Raw genomic sequence first — 19,191 nt, 5'->3', positions numbered from 1 at the left:
GCGAAAAGAAAAGAGGTGGAGGAGTAAAAGGAGGGGGAGACACAGATATAGGCATGTCATGCCCTTCTAAAATCCAAAAAGTGAGAAGCAAACACGTTCAGTCCGCTCCTGCCCGTGCCACCTCCGCGTCGCCGGGTTTGTGCCAGAGCCGCGGTGAACCCTGACGGCCAGCCCCCCTCTCCCAATACTGGTGCCTGTCCGCTGGTGGGTCGAGCGAGCCCCCCTGTGGTGGAGGCAGCTCTAAGCTTTTTAATTTAAATTGTCTCTCTAATTTGAATGAATACACTTTAAATCCATTTACAAGGATCTATTGGAGGGCAAGTCTCATGCCAGCAGCCGCGTAATTCCAGCTCCAGTAGCGTCCACTAAAGCTGCTGCAGTTAAAAAGCTTTTATAAGGATCGAGCTCGGCTGTCCACCGCAAGGCATCCTACTGCCAGTCCCAGCCCCTATGCCTTGGGGTGCCTCCTGATGCTCTTCACTGAGTATCCCGTGGTCCCGAAGCATTTCCTTTGAAAAAATTAAGTGTCCAAACTACAGGTGGTGTAGCTTGGTTAACAGCCGGGATAATCCGCTGACTAGCAGACACTGCTACTAGGCACAAAGTATTTCCTGGGCTAGATGCAGTTAAAAATTTGTAATTAGATACTCTCGTTGGATGCTGAGAAAGCATTCCATAGAGTCTCCTGGCACGCCATATATGATTCTCTTAAAACGCTTGGGGTAGGGGTCTAGGGGACCCTTTTATAGCCAAAATCACGGCCCTGTATCGCAATACGTCACCTAGGCTGAAGATAAATGGAACTGTAGCACCCTGAGGGCTCGGTTGCTACAGAGGTATTGCACCTCACCCAGAGGTGTGATATCTCACTCTCAGGTAAGGATGTAGTGTGGATCAGGACCCGACACCTGCATGCATTACACCACATTGCCGTGGGGCAGGGCGACCAATATGCTCCTGAGATGGGCACGACAGTCCCTGTCCCTGGTTGGAGTGGGGGGAGGGAACACTGAAGAAGGGGAACCCTGTAGTGCAGGAGCAGGGAGGAAGCAGTTCCTGGGTGCATTGAGAAGGGAGTATAAAAGGTGGGCACCATCTTAGTTCAGTGCAGAGAAGTCTGAGCAGAAGTGGCAGGGAGCAGGGGCTCTGCATGAGCTCTGCTCCGGAGGCGGGCCTAGTAACAGAGGCCCAGGCCTGGAAGAGGGAGAAGGAAGGAAGAGGAGCGGAGAAGGCTCCAGGAACGAGGAACGAAGGGATCTCAGGGGTGCGGACGGGCGAGTCGCCACCGCACGCCCGAATCCACCTGCGTGGAGGGGTCAGGCCAAAGGGGGAGACCGGTCCCCGAAACTAGTGGAGGCAGGAAACGACCCTCAGCTAGAAACAGGAGGCTGTGACATTTTATGTGGCGCAGCCCCTCGCTACACCCGCTAGGAAGGCACCACATAGGGTCAGGGAAACTGGCGCCAAGTTTACCAAGAGGAGGCCCGAGGCAGCCGGACAGAAGGGTTGGTAAGAAAGGTCAGACAAAGGACACACAAAGGGGGTCCTGTGAAGCACTCCAAAGTTATCTGGGAGTTGTCTGAGACCCTCACCTGGTGAGCACAGTACGACGTGGGCAGCCGTTACCTGCAGACGTGGTCTGGATAATAAGAACTGTGAGTAAAGGCCCTGGACTGCATCACTGACTCCGTGTCATTACTGCTGCTGCCCTGCACCATCACCCCCATCCTCCGCATACACTGCCCTGAGGCTATACTCCTCCCGTGGGGAGTTATGCTACGCTCTACTGCACCCACAACACCAGCCTCAGCGGTCTGCCCTGGAGCGGTGGTTCACTCTGACCGCAATCCACGGGTGGCGTAGTCGGACATTTAAACATCAAAACCACATAAATAGTTCCGCCACTGGTTTGACTGCCCTGAGCCACGGAACCGGGTTGCCGCCACGGAGACTACAACCACCAGCATCCACCAAAAAGGGTCCGGCTCCGGGTGTCCCAAGGCCCAGGGGCGCATCAGAACATTTTCATCACCTTTCACAATCACCAATGGGACAAGGCAGGGATGTTCTCTGTCCCCTCTCTTATACATCCTGGTGACGGAGCACCTGCTCTCATCAATTCGCCATAACCCCAATATTAGGTGGATTGAGGTGGGAGGCACCGAGTACAAGTGCTCTCTATTTGCTGATGATGTCCTAGTATATATCACTCAATCACATATATCCATCCATGCTGTTATGGCTGAAATAGATCACTTTGTTACCTGGTCAAATTTTAAAAGCAATGCAGCGAAGTCTGAGGCCCTCGATGTCTCCCTCCCCAAATCCATATAGGATTCCATCCAGTCCAACTTTCCCTTTGCCTGGCCCTCACAGGGTATCAAATACTTAGGAATTCCTATTCATAGAGACCTCTCCCATCTATGTTATCTTAATTTTGGGCCCTTTATTGAACAACTCCATACAGACCACGGTTGGCAAGTTAGAACTGTAAGATTCAATACGTGAACCACTGGTGTTTTGTGGAAAAGCACATGTACACTGTGTTCCAAATTATTATGCAAAAAGTGTTTAGGAGTGATAAGGGAAGAATTTGTTTGTCAGTTAAACTCATTGATGGTGATGTGTGTCAGGGCTCTTTATATCACTGTAAGCAATTGCAGACACCTGTGCTAATTAGTTTGGCAGGTGTGTCCAATGAAAGGCAAGACTACTTAAGAAGGCTGTCTCACATTATTAAGCAGCCTACATTTTGTGCCAAAATGGGAAAGAAAAAGGATGTGTCGGCTGCTGAGAAGCAACAAATTGTGGAGTGTTTAGGTCAAGGCATGACTACAATCAACATTGTGCGATGATCAGGATGAAGTGTCTTGGCAATCAAGAAGTATGTAGCTGATTCACAGTACACACGTGTGCGTGCTGATAAGGGCAAATTGAGGACTCTTTCCTACAGGCAATTACGTCAGGTTGAAAGAGCAGCGGCAAAAAGCCTTGTCATAGCAGCAGACAAGTTTTTGAAGCTGCTTGTGCCTCCAACGTCCCCCGAACAACAAGATGCAGGGTCCTTCAGAGGTTTGCAGCTGTGCATACGCCATCCTGTCGACCTCCTCTATCCACTTCACACAAGCAGAAACGGCTCCAGTGGGCCAAACATTACATGAAGACTGATTTCAAAACTGTTTTGTTCACGGATGAGTGCCGTGCAGCGCTCGATGGTCCAGATGGATGGAGTGGAGGATGACTGGTTGATGGACACCCCACGCAAACACGGCTACAGCGCCAACAAGGAGGAGGTGGAGTAATGTTTTGGGCTGGAATCATGGGGAGAGAGATTGTCGGCCCCTTTAGGATCCCTGAAGGCGCTAAAGATGAACTCCATAATGTATGTGGATTTTCTCAAACAGCACTTCCTGCCATGGTTCAAGAAGAAGAACCGTGTATTTCACAGCAAGATCATTTTTCTGCATGATAATGCACCATCTCATGCTGCACATAAAACATCTGCATCTCTGGCTGATATGGGCATAAAAGGGGACAAACTTATGGTGTGACCCCCATGCTCCCCTGACCTCTACCCCATTCAGAACTTTTGGAGCATCATTAAAAGGAGTGTCTATGATGGCGGGAGGCAGTTCACATCTAAGCAACACAACAGCTCTGGGAGGGTATTCTGTCCTCATGCAAAACAATTGAAGCAGAAACCATCCAAAACCTGACAAATTCAATGGACGAGAGAGTTCAGAAGCTCCTTTCGAACAAGGGGTCCTATGTGAAAATGTAACATCACCTAGAATAAAGTTTTGAGTTGAAAACTGTTTGATTTCAGTTTCTAACAACCTGCTAATGCTTATAATATCAAAAATGACCATTTTTTTGGTCTTTATTAAAATGAAAAGGTTGATCGAAAAGTTTGGGGGATCTAAGAGTGTGGCAACCCAGTAGTCATGATTACTTCGAATTCTGACAATATGAGGGTCATGCTGCAGGTAGTGCAGCAAGAAGGCACTTATGTGTCTTGCGCATCTCGGAGCCCCAAAATTATTTTCCGGGCTAGATGCAGCTAAAAATTATTATTAATTTTAAATCTGGTGAAGCTTTAGTATAGATGGCCTAATAGGATCAGTGCTGCACACTGCTACAAAGCCCAAATTATTTTCCAGTCAAGATACAGATAAACATGATTAGTAATTTTAAATCTGGTGCAGCTTATTATAGATGGCCTAATAGAATCAGTGCTGCACACTGCTACAAAGCCCAAATTATATTCCAGCCAAGATACAGATAAACATGATTAGTAATTTGAAAGCTTAAAACGGTTGGTAGGGTGATTTTAACCAATCATCAAGCTTTTACTCTCCCCAGGATGACACAGGGGTAGAAAAGTCGTTTCGGATCCATGATTTGTTCATCTTTATGAACGTGAGTCTGTCTACATTATCAGTGGAGAGCCGCGTGCGCTTATCTGTCAGCACACCACCAGCAGCGCTGAACACACGTTCAGACAGAACACTGGCTGCGGGGCATGACAAGATCTCCAAGGCGTTAGTGGCTAGCTCCGGCCATTTATCCAGATTGGAAGCCCAAAAAGAGCAAGGGTCCAGTGACACAGTCGTGGCTTCAATGTTTACTTGGAGATACTCCTGTACCATCATCTCTAGGCGTTGACTATGTGTCAGACTTCTTGTCTCCTGTGGCCTTGCAAAGGATGGGCTAAAAAAGTGGTGAAATGATTCCGCAAAATTGATGTTACCAGCAGATACTGTGGTTCTGTTACAGTTTGAGTGCTGAACACTTGACGGTCCCACGGTTGGCAAGTTGGAACTGTGAGATTCACTACGTGCACCACTGGTATTTTGTGGAAAAGCACATGTAAGATTCTGCAACAGTCTCTGCTGATACTCCTGCTTGCGTGCATCCCTTTCTATGGCAGGAATAATTTCTGCAAATTTACTTTTGTACCGGGGATCTAACAGTGTGGCAACCCAGTAGTCAGGATTATTTCTAATTCTCACAATTCGAGGGTCATGTTGCAGGTAGTGCAGCAAGAAGGCACTCATGTGTGTTGAGCATCCAGGAGCACCAAGTCCCTGTTGTGTTGGTGGCGAGGTAACAATCATGCTTCCTTCCTCTGTCCTCTCCCCCCAACCTCGCACAACAGAAATGTGATCAAGGTCTCCCTCATCTGATGAGTCTTCCATGAGTTCGTCCTCCACTTCTTCCTGGGCTCCTGCACCTTCCTCACTAGTTTGGCTGCTACCATGCGCCCTGGTAAAACCATCTCCCCCACCCTCACATGCCTGCCGCCTTGGTGCTGCCGACCGTCTGGACCTTGCAGATGTTAGCCCTTCCGCATACAACTCCTCCTCCTCTACTTCGTCCACCTCCTCTTGTGCCACCACCTGACTCCGAATTCTGTTTAACATGTGCTCCAGCATGTAAATCACCGGAATAGTCATGCTGATAATGGCATCGTCAGCACTAAACATCTTCGTCGCCATTTCAAAACTGTGCAGAAGGGTGCATAGGTCCCTGATCTAAGACCACTCCTCCAGCGTGATTTGCCCCACCTCTGGATCTCGTTGGCCCAGGCTATACGTCAGAACGTATTGCACCAGGGCTTGTCGGTGCTGCCACAGTCGCTGCAACATGTGCAGAGTTGAATTCCACCGGGTAGGCACATCGCATTTTAGCCGGTGAAGTGGCAGGCCCAACGACTTCTGTAGAGATGTAAGTCGCTGAGCTGCGGGATGCGAACGGCGAAAGTGAGCACACAGCGACCGTGCCCTCTGCAGAAGGCCAACTAGTCTGGGATAGTGGGCTAAAAATTGCTGGACAACCAGGTTCAACACGTGAGCCATACAAGGCACGTGTGTGACATTGCCCCGGTGAAGGGCCGCACCCAGGTTTGCAGCATTGTCGCACACGGCCTTCCCTGGTTTCAGGTCCAGTGGAGACAACCATTCATGAAATTGGTTCTCCAGAGCTGACCACAACTCCTCAGCTGTGTGACTCACATTTCCCAGACATTTCAATGTAAAAACCGCCTGATGACGTTGAGCCCTACTGCCAGCATAGTAAGGAGGTGTGCAGGATCCCTTCTGCGCAGTTAGAAAGCTTGTGGCATGACCAGACAGGCTTTGGGTGCAGGTGGAAGACCGAGAGGAGGTTGAGGAGGCAGAAGCAGTGGAGGAACTTTGACATAAAGAGGATTGACGCACAACTCGTGGGGACGGCAAGACTTGGACAGCAGCCCCTTGTCCTGCTGTCACCATAGTTATCCAGTGCCTAGTCAGCGACATGTAACGCCCCTGCCCATGCCTACTCGTCCAAGTGTCTGTGGTGAAATGCACCCTGTCACACACAGAGTTTCTCAAAGAAGCGGTGATGTTGTGTGCGACATGCTGGTGGAGCGCAGGCACACCTTTCTTTGAGCAGTAGTGCCGACTGGGCATCTGGTACTGGGGCACTGCGACGGACATAAGGTCTCGAAAATCCTCTGTGTCCACCAGGCGGAAAGGCAGCATTTCTGTAGCCAAGAACTTGCAGATGGTGAAATTCAACCTCTTAGCTTTCTCATGGCTAGGAGGAAATGGTCTTTTACTTGTCCACATCTGAGGGACCGAGGGCTGGCTATTGTGCTTAGACGGGGTTGATAAGGGTGTCCCCGGCAAACTGCCGGTCTGTGAGAAAGATGCAGGCGGACATGTTAGGTTGCCTTGATCCAAAGGTGGTGCTATCGATGTCGGACAGCGCTCAACACCAGCTGGTGTTACCACCTCCAAAGAAAATGATGACCTGCCAATCACGCTGGCTGTTGCGGGTAAAGAGGTGGCAGGTCTGCGCCTCAAAACAGGTGTGACTGCTGTCCCCCCAGTCACAGGGGATGAAGAGGCCGCGGATGCACAAGATATGGCAGACAGTGGTTGGCCCGGCCGGCTAGGCCGCATTGTAGCACACTGAGCTTCCCACTGCAACTTATGCTTCATGTCCATGTGCCGGTTCATGCATGAAGTACTCAAACTATGTATTTTTTGGCCTCTACTTAGCTTTTGCTGACAAATGTTACAGATAACACGAGTTGGGTCATCTTTATCGATCTGAAAAAATGCCCAGGCTATGCAAGGCTTAGCACCCATGCGACCTGAAGAGCCACCACGACTTGTGGTGAGAGGCAGAGTTGTGTTTGAGGATGCAGTTGTTGACGTGCTTCCAGTACTACGTCTCTGTCCAGGAAGGCGCAACCTGACCTCGTCGTCACTAGCATCTTCCTCCACCTCCTCTGCTGACCTCATCTCTTGGCTGACTGTGGGTTGACAGTAAGTGGGATCTCCAACCTCATCATCATCACCCTGTGCGTTATCACACCCGTCGTCCTCAGAGCCAACCTGTTCCTGCCCTGACAAAAAACTAAAGTTGTCGCTCCAATCAGGTATTTGAGTCTTATCATCGTCTTCCTCATTGTCTCCACCAACAGGAGTTACAGTTTGGCAATGAGGGTCTACATTGTGGTCAGAACCTTCTGCGTCTGGTCCTGGATCCGACTCATAAAGATTCTGGGCTTCAGTGCAGATCATTTCCTCGTCTGGATTCACAGAAGCGCTGGAGTCGACCTCTGATTCCCAGGCTATAGTATGAGTAAACAGCTCTGCAGACTCAACCATCTGTTCTACCTCATACTCAGACGGGCAGCTGGAGATTTGGGAGCTGTGAGGAAGCAAGTGCGATTGGGGTGACACCTTTGAGGACTGGAGTATTTGTGATGTTGAAGTTGATGTGGAGGAGAGCCCACTTAAAGGAGCACTTGATATCTGTTGAAGCACCTGCTGTTTTTGTGCCTCATCTGGAATTTGTAGCGATTGGCGTGGCCGTAAGAAACGGATCTTATCACATTGTCCGCTAAAAGAAGTAGACATTTTAGTTTGGCTGGAAGATGGTCTTTCTTCTGCAGATGTTACTGTTGCTTTAACACCTACCCCACGGAAACAACCTTTTTTCCCCTTCCCAACACGCCTATTCCCCTTTCCACCAGCAGCAGGCCTTTTTCCACCATTTTGGTGGTTAACTAATTCACAATTCTGGAGTTGTTTGCACAAAAAAACAATGGATGGGAACCGAGCAGAGCTGAGTGGCCAAACTGTGGTACTAGGCCAAAACTATTGGCTGGGTTAGATGCAGAAAAAAATTATATTCAATTTGCAACCTGATGGAGGTCAGTATAGATGGACTAATAGAGAAAGTCCCACACACTGCTAGAAGGCCAAATATTTTTTCAGAGCTAGATGCAGATAAAAATTATTTTTAATTTGCAACCTGATGGAGGTCAGTATAGATGGACTAATAGAGAAAGTCCCACACACTGCTAGAAGGCCAAATATTTTTTCAGAGCTAGATGCAGATAAAAATTATTTTTAATTTGCAACCTGATGGAGGTCAGTATAGATGGACTAATAGAGAAAGTCCCACACAGTGCTAGGAGGCCAAATATTTTTTCAGAGGTAGATGCAGAAAAAAATATATTCAGTTTGCAACCTGATGGAGGTCTGTATAGATGGATTAATAGAACAAGTCCCACACACAGCTAGAAGCCCAATATTTTTTCAGAGGTAGATGCAGAAAAAAATATATTCAGTTTGCAACCTGATGGAGGTCAGTATAGATGGACTAATACAACAAGTCCCACACACAGCTAGAAGTCCAATATTTTTTCAGAGGTAGATGCAGAAAAAAATATATTCAGTTTGCAACCTGATGGAGGTCTGTATAGATGGATTAATAGAACAAGTCCCACACACAGCTAGAAGCCCAATATTTTTTCAGAGGTAGATGCAGAAAAAAATATATTCAGTTTGCAACCTGATGGAGGTCAGTATAGATGGACTAATACAACAAGTCCCACACACAGCTAGAAGCCCAATATTTTTTCAGAGGTAGATGCAGAAAAAAATATATTCAGTTTGCAACCTGATGGAGGTCTGTATAGATGGATTAATAGAACAAGTCCCACACACAGCTAGAAGCCCAATATTTTTTCAGAGGTAGATGCAGAAAAAAATATATTCAGTTTGCAACCTGATGGAGGTCAGTATAGATGGACTAATACAACAAGTCCCACACACAGCTAGAAGTCCAATATTTTTTCAGAGGTAGATGCAGAAAAAAATATATTCAGTTTGCAACCTGATGGAGGTCTGTATAGATGGATTAATAGAACAAGTCCCACACACAGCTAGAAGCCCAATATTTTTTCAGAGGTAGATGCAGAAAAAAATATATTCAGTTTGCAACCTGATGGAGGTCAGTATAGATGGACTAATACAACAAGTCCCACACACAGCTAGAAGCCCAATATTTTTTCAGAGGTAGATGCAGAAAAAAATATATTCAGTTTGCAACCTGATGGAGGTCTGTATAGATGGATTAATAGAACAAGTCCCACACACAGCTAGAAGCCCAATATTTTTTCAGAGGTAGATGCAGAAAAAAATATATTCAGTTTGCAACCTGATGGAGGTCAGTATAGATGGACTAATACAACAAGTCCCACACACAGCTAGAAGTCCAATATTTTTTCAGAGGTAGATGCAGAAAAAAATATATTCAGTTTGCAACCTGATGGAGGTCTGTATAGATGGATTAATAGAACAAGTCCCACACACAGCTAGAAGCCCAATATTTTTTCAGAGGTAGATGCAGAAAAAAATATATTCAGTTTGCAACCTGATGGAGGTCAGTATAGATGGACTAATACAACAAGTCCCACACACAGCTAGAAGCCCAATATTTTTTCAGAGGTAGATGCAGAAAAAAATATATTCAGTTTGCAACCTGATGGAGGTCTGTATAGATGGATTAATAGAACAAGTCCCACACACAGCTAGAAGCCCAATATTTTTTCAGAGGTAGATGCAGAAAAAAATATATTCAGTTTGCAACCTGATGGAGGTCAGTATAGATGGACTAATACAACAAGTCCCACACACAGCTAGAAGCCCAATATTTTTTCAGAGGTAGATGCAGAAAAAAATATATTCAGTTTGCAACCTGATGGAGGTCTGTATAGATGGATTAATAGAACAAGTCCCACACACAGCTAGAAGCCCAATATTTTTTCAGAGGTAGATGCAGAAAAAAATATATTCAGTTTGCAACCTGATGGAGGTCAGTATAGATGGACTAATACAACAAGTCTCACACACAGCTAGAAGCCCAATATTTTTTCAGAGGTAGATGCAGAAAAAAATATATTCAGTTTGCAACCTGATGGAGGTCTGTATAGATGGATTAATAGAACAAGTCCCACACACAGCTAGAAGCCCAATGTTTTTTCAGAGGTAGATGCAGAAAAAAATATATTCAGTTTGCAACCTGATGGAGGTCAGTATAGATGGACTAATACAACAAGTCCCACACACAGCTAGAAGCCCAATATTTTTTCAGAGGTAGATGCAGAAAAAAATATATTCAGTTTGCAACCTGATGGAGGTCTGTATAGATGGATTAATAGAACAAGTCCCACACACAGCTAGAAGCCCAATATTTTTTCAGAGGTAGATGCAGAAAAAAATATATTCAGTTTGCAACCTGATGGAGGTCAGTATAGATGGACTAATACAACAAGTCCCACACACAGCTAGAAGCCCAATATTTTTTCAGAGGTAGATGCAGAAAAAAATATATTCAGTTTGCAACCTGATGGAGGTCAGTATAGATGGACTAATAGAATGATGCTATGCCCAAAAGATTTTACTTCACTAGGTGCAGTAAAAAAATTGGTATTCTATACACAGGTGGTATATCTTGCAACACAGATAGGCTACTCCACTGACTAACACACTCTGCAATAGGCCAAAAAGGATTAGCTTTGCTAGATTCAGCCAAATGCTGTGAAAAAAACTTGCACAGCACTGGCACAGACCTGCCTGGCAAAAACTGATAGGAACTGAAGTAACCTAGTCCTGAAAAGGACTCCAATTACAATTAGTCTTTACTCCCACAATCTATCTATTTAAGAGCACAGACCTGCCTGATAAAAGTCGTAGGAAATGCTGTAACCTAGTCCTTAAAAGGACTGCAATCACAACTATTCCCTACTCCCAAGCTATCTGTAGATTTGTGCGAAAATTGGCTTGAAATTAACAAGGTATAGCGCACACAGCAACAGCGGTGCCGTCTAACACGCAGCTGCAGCAGTGAGAAAATGGTGGCGACGGGGAAAATGGCTTGGTCTTATAGGGCAAGGACATGTGACATACACTGCCAATGACACATGCCCTTGCTTGTGTGAAAAAAAGCACTTCGCTCCGTGTGTGCGCTGCTGATAGGCTGACAGATTGCACCTCCCCACTGTAAATGCGGGAAAGAGAAAAAAAAATGGAGATCTTCATTGTTCCTGCAGAGATCCATCCCCTGCCCCTCCCCCCACCCCGCTGTACACTCAAACTGCGTATTAACATTAATTTTCATCATTACTGAGAAAAAATCCAGTTATGATTTTGGTGCACTTACAGTTATCGAACATAACCTCGAACAGCCGAATTTTTCTCAAATTGTTTGTGTTCGCCGAACGGCTCGAACACCGCCCAAAACAGCTCGAATTTGAGATTGGCGAACAGTTCGAGTAGAACAACGCTCATCTCTAATCAACACCCTATATAAGATGTGCTTAATTATTAGGCAACTTCCTTTCCTTTGGCAAAATGGGTCAGAAGAGAGATTTGACAGGCTCTGAAAAGTCCAAAATTGTGAGATGTCTTGCAGAGGGATGCAGCAGTCTTGAAATTTCCAAACTTTTGAAGCGTGATCACCGAACAATCAAGTGTTTCATGGTAAATAGCCAACAGGTTCGCAAGAAGTGTGTTGGCCAAACACGGCGCAAAATAACTGCCCATGAATTGAGGAAAATCAAGCGTGAAGCTGCCAAGATGCCATTTGCCACCAGTTTTGCCATATTTCAGAGCTGCAACGTTACTGGAGCATCAAAAAGCACAAGGTGTGCGATACTCAGACACATGGCCAAGGTAAGGAAGGCTGAAAAATGACCACCTTTGAACAAGAAACATAAGATAAAACGTCAAGAATGGGTCAAGAAATATCTTAAGACTGATTTTTCAAAGGTTTCATGGACTGATGAAATGAGCGTGACTCTTAATGGGCCAGATGGATGGGCCAGAGGCTGGATCAGTAAAGGGCAGAGAGCTCCACTCTGACTCAGACGCCAGCAAGGTGGAGGTGGGGTACTGGTATGGGCTGGTATCATCAAACATGAACTTGTGGGACCTTTTCGAGTTGAGGATGGAGTGAAGCTCAACTCCCAGATCTACTACCAGTTTCTGGAAGACAACTTCTTCAAGCAGTGGTACAGGAAGAAGTCGGTATCGTTAAAAAAAAACATGATTTTCACGCAGGACAATGCTCCATCACATGCATCCAACTACTCCACAGCGTGGCTGGCCAGTAAAGGTCTAAAAGAAGAAAAAATAATGACATGGCCCCTTTGTTCACCTGATCTGAACCCCATAGAGAACCTGTGGTCCATCATAAAATGTGAGATCTACAGGGAGGGAAAACAGTACACCTCTCGGAACAGTGTCTGGGAGGCTGTGGTGACTGCTGCATGCAATGTTGATCGAAAACAGATCAAGCAACTGACAGAATCTATGGATGGAAGGCTGTTGAGTGTCAACATAAAGAAAGGTGGCTATATTGATCTCTAATTTTTTGGGTTTTTGTTTCTGCATGTCAGAAATGCTTATTTCTAAGTTTTGTGCACGGATATTGGTTTACCTGGTGAAAATAAACAAGTGAGATGGGATTATATTTGGTTTTTATTAAGCTGCCTAATAATTCTGCACAGTAATAGTTACCTGCACCAACAGATATCCTCCTAAGATAGCCAAATCTAAAAAAAAAACACTCCAACTTCCAAAAATATTAAGCTTGGATATTTATGAGTCTTTTCGGTTGATTGAGAACATAGTTGTTGATCAATAATAAAAATAATCCTCTAAAATACAACTTGCCTAATAATTCTGCACACAGTGTAGAGCATGCTCAGATAAAGCTTTTATACAAACAAATAGGGTCTGAGACAGTGGGGATTTGCTGCTAATCTCCATTTGAAGAACACTAGGAGTCTAGATATAAATTTAGATAACTATATCTAGAGAGAATTTTGTAAATTTGAGGAAAAGAAGGACCATACTTTGTTTCACAAACATTTTGGAGGAGTAAATCCTAGTAAATAAAAATTAATAACTAAACTTTTGTTATTCACCAAACCATTGATGGTTAGTGGCTGGTACTTCTGCTCTTGCTTTGTTGTGTCTATCACACAGCTGAGCAGTGGAGTTCGAGAGAAGGATAACTGTTTCTCCTTTGATTTAAAAAGGTATTCCTGTCACCATGATCGTATCCAAATATGTAATATGTGTAATAAAAATAATATTAGCAAATATCTCCAATTAGAATTGTAGCATAAATCTTCTGATTCCCTATGTCACTTACCCCATGTGCAGGGCATTGCAGAAGATTAAATATCCATGGTTACAACCACTAATAAATAAATAACTGTCACTATATGAGTGGTTGTAACCATGGATACCTAAGCTACTGCAATGCCCTGCGCATGGGGCAAGCGACATATCGAATCAGATGAACTATACTACATTTCTAATTGGAGGTATTTGCTAAAATTATTATTATTACATCATTCAGAATATTGGGATAGGATCTTGGAGATTGGAAAACCCCTTTAAGTGGGCATACAGTGCCCCTGTGCATGTAGTTATGGGTGCGCTATTTCACTGCAAAGTAAGAAAAGGATTCCCCCTGTCTAAAAATAGCAGATATCACGAAATAAATTCAGAACATATCCATGGACACCCAGGTAGGCAAAAGTCTGTGACATGTAAGTTTTCGGGAAGTGATGTCCATACTACACAATATACAAGCTATAAAGAGGATGTCTATACATGTATTTTTTTTTATATTTCTCGTCTCTGAGATAATATTACATTAAATCAAATTAAGTTTCAATGGATCATTCTCAGTTTGGGATCTATCTATCTAATGGAAAAGGTGTGTCTGAGAGTAATATAATAATTAAATGGATTTACTTTTTTTTCTGAAAAAACAGCACAGTTATTATATCAACTCAACCTTATTCACCTATATACATCATCTATATATAGATAAATATATATAAATATATAAAGATACTGTATCTATATATATACTGAATTTCTAAAAACTATACACATCAACATGTACACACACAAATACAAACACACACGCGCACACATACGCACATTCCTTTCAGAAGCTTTTCTAAATATGAAATTCTTTCTTCAGGCAAAAACTTTCTTTTACCTCGACTGATTTGCCATTTTTGATGAACCACAGTTCTGTACATATGGCAATTTACTCCATCAAAAAAAACCTTCCTTCTTTGTCTGTCATTGTGAGCTGGATTGGTGACATCCTGACAGGTGACTGACAAAGAATAGTTCTTAAAAAAAAAAAAAGTAAAGCAAGTAAATGTTCTACCCATAATTCCCCGGGTTAAGCTATATCAGTCAATCTCAAGACTAATTCATGTCAGTGCTTGTTTCCAATCTCCTTGAGTCTCGAGCGGAAGGTTGATAAAATTGAAGTGGAAATGAAGTTGGATGCACAGGAGGATACATACAACAATAGTCTTGCGAAATGGGTTTGTATCCCTGATATGCTCTTTGAAGCATCAGGGTTTCTTATGACCTTGTTTGTGTCATTGACATATATATATGTATTTTTATAGTCTACCTTGAATAAATAAGTGAGATTTTATGCTTGATTTTGTGAAGATGCAGATACAAATGTTTTCCTAGTGCAATATATGCATGATACATGGAAAGAAAGGTCTCATTCATGAAAATAAATATGTATAGAAGTAGGAATAAATGTCTTTTTCTTCGCTTTAATCCTGGGTTAAGGATGCTTTGCAAGATATTTAATCCTAGCTGGTGAGAAATTCAATCTATGCAGTTGTTGTTGGATTGGAAATGTCACTTCTTTTTTGGAGTCTCTGTCCAGGCATTCTACATATTCATAAGGTAGGAAGGGAATAACCGCTGCTTAAAGATGATTAGGACACTGCTGGGCAAGGTGAATTGCGGTGTGTTCGCCACAAAACATTTCACATTAATGTTTGAATAATATCACAGCATTTCATCGTGTTTTCCATAGATGTTCTCATGAGCAGATTTATGCTAAATGTTCTATGACATTGTATATGCTGAATTTATACACATAAACTTATTTCAGTGAATGCCAGGAGTTCAAGCACTGAGAAAATGATGTAATATACAGTTGATGGCGTATTAAAATGCAAAAACAATACTGTAAAATGTATAGAATATTTTACCATTTGTAGCCAGGAAAAAAAAAATTGTTCAACATATACAAATAGGGCAGATGTATTATAATGTCACAGCTATAGAGCTAGGAGGGCACCTCAGATAACTTGCATACTACTTATCAGGAAGGTTAAGTGTTTGTAAGAATGATTATAGGGTTATTAACAACTAGGACATCGTTGGGACTTCCAATCCAAGAATGGGACACATGCACTTACAGCACATGCGCGGCCTTCTCTACTCATCTGTATAGAAGTTCTGAAAATTGCTGTGCAAGCATGCACGTTAATTTTTAGAGATGAGCGGATTCATTCGCAGAGGATCTAGTTGAGTTGAATTTCCTGAAATTTGCAGTTTCATGCAACACTTTGCAATTCAATTTGTGGTTTGTAAAGAAAGAAAAAAAAACCTGCCCACTACCATTTCACATACTACTGAAGCATAAGAGAGGTGGTTAATGTCCTTTTGTGTGGCTGTGTGGGATTCTCTATATTGCCCTGCAGCTATGACATCTTATGGATTATCATATCATGTACAGTGGTGGTCTGTACCTGGCCATCTGAGATCACTGGCTCCCAGCGAAGCACAGTATGCACGGCAGAGTTGTTTTGCTTCTTCAGAGTTCCTATGGTCACCAGGGTCCTCTCTGTCCTGTAAAGTGTAAGTTCTTATAGACAACGAGGTTCTCTCTCTCCTGTAGAGTGTAAGTTCTTACAGACAACGGGGTTCTCTCTCTCCTGTACAGTGTAAGATCTAATAGACAACCGGGTGCTCTCTCTCCTGTAGAGTGTAAGTTCTTATAGACAGCGGGGTTTTCTCTCTCCTGTAGAGTGTAAACACTTATGATCAATGTGGTTCTCTCTCTCCTGTAGAGTGTAAGCTCTTATGGTCAATGGGGTTCTCTCTCTCCTGCAAAGTTTATGCTCTTATGGTCAATGGGGTTCTCTTTCTCCTGTAGAGTGTAAGCACTTATCATCAACGGGATTCTTTCTCTCCTGTAGAGTGTAAGCTCTTATGGTCATCGGGGTCCTCTCTCTCACTCTCTTCTGTAGTGTGTAAGTTCTTTTGGACAGCAGTATCTTCTCTCTCCTGTGGAGTGTAAGCTCTTATGAACAGCGAGGTTCATGCTCTCCCTCTCCTATACTGTGTAAGCTCTTATGATAAGCGAGGTTCATGCTCTCTCTCTTCTATACTGTGTAAGCTTTTATGGTCATTGTGGTTCACTCTCTCCCAAATTTGGTGAAAATTTGGTGAAACTAACAAATTTTAATTTCAAAAGATTTGCTCATCTCTATTCAGAACTCCAACAGACATGTGGATCATGCACGGCCACCTGTCTGTTACCAACTGCGGGCATCAGGGCCTTATTCACAGTGTTGATGATGTCAGATACCTACAGACTAGTGTGGCACCCCAGGGGTCTGGTTTCCACAGTAACGGCAATGTTATGTCTGAGAGCAGGTGGGAGGTCTCTTGGTCAGGAATCCTATGCATGCCACACCTCCTGCCCAGTCCTGGGAGGGGAAGAACTTCCCCTATATAAACCTGGGGCTGAGGCAGGGTTAGTGAGTAGAGAAGAAGTAGAGACAGAGAAGCAGATATAGGAAAAGAACATCAGGAGCTCTGTGGGAGCAGTGCTACAAGGAGTCAGGGGCTGGCAGCTGCAGAGCTCGCCCTGACTGAGAAGTTATCACCGGACCCGGAGTCCGAGGCTGTGGGGACTAACTCCTATCCAGCAGCAGAAACCGACCGGCAGGGGATTGCAGGTCCTCTGGCCCAGAAACCCGAAGGCACGGTCACACGCGTGGGACCAGCACCGCCGTCGTGGAGCGGAAGCCACTAGAAGGCCCCGAGTCACCGGCCATACGGGTGAGCACCACACGGTACACTCAGGGACGTGGACTACTTATACCCGCCTCTAGCAAGGTAGCCAGAAGAGTCTCGTTAGTTTGGGAGGCCTACAACTCCGCCTGGCCAGGGGAGATCCCATCTGCTCAAGGACTGACCAGGCCCCAATCGCTAGCCAGTACTCCGGGAGGGTCTATCGTTGTCACCAGTAAAGACCCTGAACTACACCGTACCGTCTCCGAGTGGTTCCTGCTACCCCCATCATCCACGTCGGCTGCCCTGAGGCCATACCCCTCCCGTTGGGGGTTATACTATCACGCTGCACAATCCTACCACCGGCCTCAGCGGTCTGCCCTGCAGCAGCAGCTCCTTAGCTGTACTCAATGGGTGGCGTAGTCGTCCAACATCTACCGCTAATACAGCGCCACTTAGTCTGACTCCCTGGGCACGGACCGGATCACCGCCACGAGACTACAACCCTCAAGAGATCCGGCTCCGGGTAAGCTCCCGCGTGCGCAACGCAGCGCGACACAGGCCCAGGGGCGCGTCAACTTTTGGCGTAGTCGGCAGGATTTCGTGCCTGCAACCACCGGGTACTGCGTGCCTGAAAAAGACTGTTCAAACTTACCTGTGGTGAAGATTCCCGCCATCCGGCGCCATCTTCCGCTTCCTTCCCGCCATCGGTGGAGTTTTCCCGCCATCCGGCGCCATCTTCAGCCTTCTTCCCGCCATACGTGGAGTTTTCCCGCCATTGGACGCCATCTTGAGGACGCCGCGCGGGAAGAAGAGGGGCGTGGACTCCGAAAGCGCGCGAGAACTGAAGCCCCGCCTCACGTCCGGACGTTGCGTGAGGTCCTGGAAGGAGCCCAGCAGACGCCGACGTCACAGGAGCGCGACGGAAGGTCCTCAACCCTGACGATCCACTGCGGAGCCGCGGCCTACGGAAGAGGATCATCGCAAGGTAGGCCACGGTCCACTAGGGGGGAGAAGGATGCCGGATACGGAGGAGAGCTTCACCGCTTCAACCCCCGCCAGCGCCACCGCTGTTGCGGTCATGCCTTTCACCATGCCCTATATCCCGGGGGCAGCCTGGCTACCCCAGTACTCAGGGGAGTCACATACCCTGCATGACTTTAGAGAAAAGCTGGATAGCCTCTTCCAGGTGTACCCCCTCACAGAGGAGCAAAAAGTGAGCATCCTGGTGGCCCAATTAACCGGGGCAGCCCAAAGGGAGGTAAAGTCCTGGCCACCTGGGGGGAGGACTGTCGCAGGGATACTAACCCGGCTGAGGGACACCTTTGATACCCGCACCTCAGCCGAGATCAAGCTTAGATTCTACGGGTGCAAACAGCGGGCACATGAGAGTATAAGGGACTATGCCCTGAACCTACAAGAGGCCCTGAGAGCCATTAAGCAGACCGACCCTGACGGCGTGGGAGACGAGGACAGGCTGTTGACTGAACAATTTATAGAGGGTTTATATTGCAATGCCCACCGAACCCAGTTGCGGGCAATGGCCTTACAGGACCCTCATCTGGGATTTGCACAGTTCAAGGACAGAGCCATCCGGGTGCTTCGAGAACCGGCACCAGGTGGCGTTGTGACCCCTAGACGCCCCACTACCACTTACCACCAGGAGGCGGCACCCTTGTCAGCAGGGCCTGTGGGAGCTGATGCGCAGGCTTTGAACAATGACCCGGCTCCAGACCTGCACCATCAGGTCCAAGAGCTAGCTAAAAGCGTTGCTGCGCTAACCCGAACTGTGCAGTCTTTACAGGTTTCCACTCCAGGGAAGATCCAGCTGGCATCCGGACCGGAGGACATCCCGTGGCGTCGACCAAGGAGGACCCCACCGGCCAGAGGAAGACCCAGCGACCGATACAACGAGGACGGACGACCCATCTGCCGCCGCTGCAATCAACCCGGACATATGGCAAGGTACTGTCCTTTA

The sequence above is a fragment of the Phyllobates terribilis genome, unplaced genomic scaffold (genome assembly GCF_046119375.1).
Source record: "Phyllobates terribilis strain yellow unplaced genomic scaffold, ASM4611937v1 Scaffold_2__4_contigs__length_985480577, whole genome shotgun sequence".
NCBI lineage: Eukaryota > Metazoa > Chordata > Amphibia > Anura > Dendrobatidae > Phyllobates > Phyllobates terribilis.
The sequence above is the reverse complement of the archived record's forward strand: the minus strand, read 5'-3'. Positions refer to the sequence as shown.